The sequence below is a fragment of the Macrobrachium nipponense genome, chromosome 10, assembly GCF_015104395.2.
Source record: "Macrobrachium nipponense isolate FS-2020 chromosome 10, ASM1510439v2, whole genome shotgun sequence".
In the NCBI taxonomy this organism is placed as follows: domain Eukaryota; kingdom Metazoa; phylum Arthropoda; class Malacostraca; order Decapoda; family Palaemonidae; genus Macrobrachium; species Macrobrachium nipponense.
This window is the reverse complement of record NC_087204.1, coordinates 81,443,136-81,447,676: the sequence shown is the minus strand read 5'-3', so window position 1 is coordinate 81,447,676 and position 4,541 is coordinate 81,443,136. Positions and strand designations below refer to the sequence as shown.

Genomic DNA, 4,541 nt, shown 5'->3' with positions numbered 1-4,541 from the left:
CCTGAAAATTTTGTTCGTTTAAAAAGCTCTAGTAAATCTATTAGATCAGTTAGAAGATCATAAGTCAAGTAGATCATAAGGTCGTTTTATATTCTACTCATTTCGCTTTAAAAGCTGAAGAATATGTGATGAGGTGAATTTACATACTACTCATTCTTGGGTAAAGAAAAATGAATATGCTTTAAGGAATAAAAAATATGGAGATGACTGAAACGCACTTGACGTTTTCGTATAGTTAAGAAAGGATTTTTTATAGGAGTCTTTACTATGTTACGTCATTCAAAAACTTCTTGATAACCTGTTCAAGTGGGAGACTTCTAGAACCCAGCACCATAACTTTTATAGTATCTTCATGTGAGAATTTGTTTTTATTACGTTAGATAAGCTGCCGTGAAATGCAGATAACGAACAAAACAAGTGTTCTTTGGAGGAATGGTCATCATGATCAACAGCTGCAGAGGGAATGTGGTTTCATTGAACGACAGTGCACCTTGCGGAGCGACTCTCGTGAGATTCGGTGGTTGAGGTAAGACATCAATTTTTAAAGTTGTTTATGTGGGAAGTGTCTCTGTCATTCCCGGTGAAGACAGATGCCACCATTCATCCGTCCCTGACTTGACATACATGTGAACGAGGCTTAAATCGAATATTACAGGCAAGAAAATTGCGACTTTCCTCGGTTCAAGATTAGTGGGAATGTTACGCATGCAGTTGGGAACGACGTTTTTTTTTGGCTGCTGTTACCATAAAACAGGATTTTTTTTCATTTTTTTTCCAGTTATGTCCACCCATATGACATTCATCCCCATTTTTGGGGGGAAATACGTGTAGATAATTCTAGTAACAACTTGGTGTAACATTCCGCTTCAATGTTCTTTTCAGGATTGCTGGGCCGGCTATATATAGAAATCTGAACAGATGAAAATGTATGAATTTAAAATGCATTTGAAATGCATTAAAAATAGCCCAGATAAAACAAATTCTTTTTCAGACACATCCTCACCCAAACCAACCAAACCTCCTAAACACAAGCACGCACACACATACACACGCACAAGCACAAGAACACAAAATATACGTACACTAACACACTATGAAAAATTATAATAGGAGTACCTGAAGAAGGGCTCAGATGGCTACATCATCCACCATACGAGAGTAAAGTGTCAGCATAGCATGTATACATAATTTTCATTTATCAAGTGCGTAAGCAAACCAACTGTTGACTTGTGTATGATAAATAGTGGGCTAATCGTTGGCTAAACACAGATTGGTTGATGACTATTGATCTGGTAATCATGGCACTTTAAGTTCCATTCAACATAAATTGACCATGGACGCCAGACGTTAAATCAGCTAAAACAGCTCTCTTCAGCATTTATAATTCAGTATTTTTATTTGAGCTTCCTAAAATGGAAAACTTTTAAAACAGAATTTCACATCCTTAACAGAAAAGAAAATCTAAAATTTTCTAATAAAAAAAGTAAATGTTCTATTATTTTCTTCTAAGCAGTAGTTTATATTGACAGGTTGTCAGCAGTGGTCGGTTACTGACAAAATTCCACCTTTAAAATTGAAGACTTCGGTAACTCGGTGCGACTGCTTTTGTCCATTATTTAAATTAAAACAAATGAACTTTTATAGCAGGATTTAAACAGAATTGAAGAACATTGGTTAAATTGTTACGTCATCACCTGGTGTAAGCAATGGAAAAGTGTCACGCGAGCTAACCCAACTGGTGTTAATAGTAGTACTAATGGCCATAATGACTCAGCTCTATTTCTCTGTTAGGAGTGGATGCAATGTGCCTCAGACAAAGGAACCTTAGAACTAAATTCGTTCCTTACCCTGTTGCTATGTGCTATTGTGTAGGTAATATTGTAAAATCTACTGGATTGAATCGTGTATAGTACAATTCAATTATGTAATCCTATTCACGAGGAAAAGGTATGATTTCAAAGTCGAATAAAATATCTATTCGCGCCTGCTGTCCAAGGGAAAATGTCGAGATTTCCAAATTACATGAAATCTCCTTGTGTACCTCAAGAGAAGATTCTTTGGTTACCCGCATTACAATCCCAAAAATATTGAAATAATTAGCCTCAAATTCTTTCGTATACAGAAAAAATAAATACTTATATTTGCAGACTGAGGATGGGATGACGTCAGCCTGAAACGTATCTTTTATAATATATATGTATGTGTGTGTGTGTATGTGTGTGTATGTATATAATAACAAAACAACATCACAGGAAGCCCCAACTCAAACCAACAGGACAAGGGGTATAGTTTATTATAAAAGATACGTTTCAGACTGACGTCAGCCCATCTTCTGTTGCAAATATAAGTAATAGTATAAACAATGTGTTAAATACATCATTCATTAAAATCAAATTACACATAAAAACTAAAACTATGCACAAAATCTAGAGTAAAAAGGTAAAGACAAAAAAAAATTAAATAACCTATTCGAGAGCAGAGAAAAGAAGGAATGACAGGGAAACTCAGGCCAGAGAGAGGCGCAGCAGAGGTATTTGCAATCAAAACGGGAGAAAGGTACTTTATATATTATAACGACTCAAGAGTAGTCAAGTATGCAGTTTAGCTAGTAGTGCCAATAATGGAAAATTGACTCTTTTCGATAGGAATTTTGTATTTTGATGAGTGTATTTTGATTTTAGAAAATTCTGGGTTCAAGATTCTAGATCCTGTTCTACAGCTTAATCCCAAGTGGTTGTAATATCTGACCTGCAGTAACCTTCGCGAGGAACTAACATAACTTCCTTAACATCTTGGACATTAATATTTGTATACAACGTTTGACCTCATGATGTCCTGCAGTTTATCCTTAAAATAATAATAAAAAAACACTGATCTTTTTCGGATTCAAGGGAATAAGATGGAACTTGAGGAAGCCAAATTCGTTCTCAATGATTTTCATTATCCTTAGTCGTAACCTGTCCGAATAAAAAAAAAGGTATCGTAGCAAACATGGTAAGTTTTGGAACATTAATATTTAACACTGGATCAAACTTTGATTTGGTAAGGTTGTTGACAATTCTATATACAAGTCCTTTGGAAAAAAGTGTTTTTGAAAAATAATCTGCTACAAATTCTATTTAATAATGGAAGGCGATCCAATCTGATGTATATTTTAGGCCTCTAAAAACAAGTGTGGTTATTGCATTAGTTTTAAATCGAAAGAAATAAGATCTAAAAAAGTTTCTACCTAGTACTGTGAAAGTACTTTCTCTAAAGACACTTGCATTGAATTAATGGTCAATACGAGTGACTTTAATATCTATAAAACCCAAGGTGTTGTTTTGTTCTTCTTCAAGTTAAAACGAACGTAGGGATGAATATTATTTACATAATCCAAAATAAGTTTAGTGTTATCGACGTATCTCATATAGTAAGCCGGTTGAAAATTGGAGGGGCAATCTTTTAAGAAACGTTTTCCAGATGTCCCATAAAAACAGGTGTGTATATATATATATATATATATATATATATATATATATATATATATATATATATATACACAATCTTTTAAGAAACGTTTTCCAGATGTCCCATAAAAAACAGGTGTGTATATATATATAGATATATATACTATATATATATATATATACACACCTGTTTTTTATGGGACAGCTGGAAAACGTTTCTTAAAAGATTGCCCCTCAAACAATTTTCAACCGGCTTACTATATGAGATACGTCGATAACACTAAACTTATTTTGGAATATGTAAATAATATTCATCCCTACGTTCGTTTTAACTTGAAGAAGAACAAAACAACACCTTGGGTTTTATAGATTAGTTTTAAATCGAAAGAAATAAGATCTAAAAAAGTTTCTACCTAGTCTGTGAAAGTACTTTCTCTAAAGACACTTGCATTGAATTAATGGTCAATACGAGTGACTTTAATATCTAAATAAAAACCCAAGGTTGGTGTTTTGTTCTTCTTGTATATATATATATATATATATACACACTCTGTTTTATGGGACATCTGGAAAACGTTTTCTTAAAAGATTGCCCTCCAATTTTCAACCGGCTTACATATCTGAGATAACGTCGATAACACTAAACTTATTTTTTGGATTATGTAAATAAAATTATTCATCCCCCTACGTTCGTTTTAACTTGAAGAAGAACAAAACAACACCTGTTTTATAGATATTAAAGTCACTCGTATTGACCATTAATTCAATGCAAGTGTCTTTAGAGAAAGTACTTTCACAGGACTAGGTAGAAACTTTTTTAGATCTTATTTCTTTCGATTTAAAACTAATGCAATAACCACACTTGTTTATATATATATATATATATATATATATATATATATTATATATATATATATATATATATATATATATTATTATTATTATTATTATTATTATTATTATTATTATTATTATTATTATTATATTATTATTATTATTATTATTATTATTATTACGGTAATGTCCCTAATGGAATCTTAACTTCTCAATTTCTTAAAACTGCTCTGATAAGCTTGTCACCAGAAAGCTGAA

General features: G+C 32.3%; 1 protein-coding gene across 1 annotated transcript in view; it reads left to right on the top strand.

Annotated features, from left to right (window-relative positions):
* The first annotated feature begins 458 nt into the window (after positions 1–458).
* The window catches only part of LOC135224182 (protein Star-like), a 22,921-nt gene continuing 18,838 nt past the window's right edge, over positions 459–4,541 (top strand). The window contains exon 1 of the mRNA XM_064263051.1: positions 459–526. The gene's annotated coding sequence lies outside the window, so the exon portion shown is untranslated. The remainder of the gene's footprint in view (positions 527–4,541) is intronic.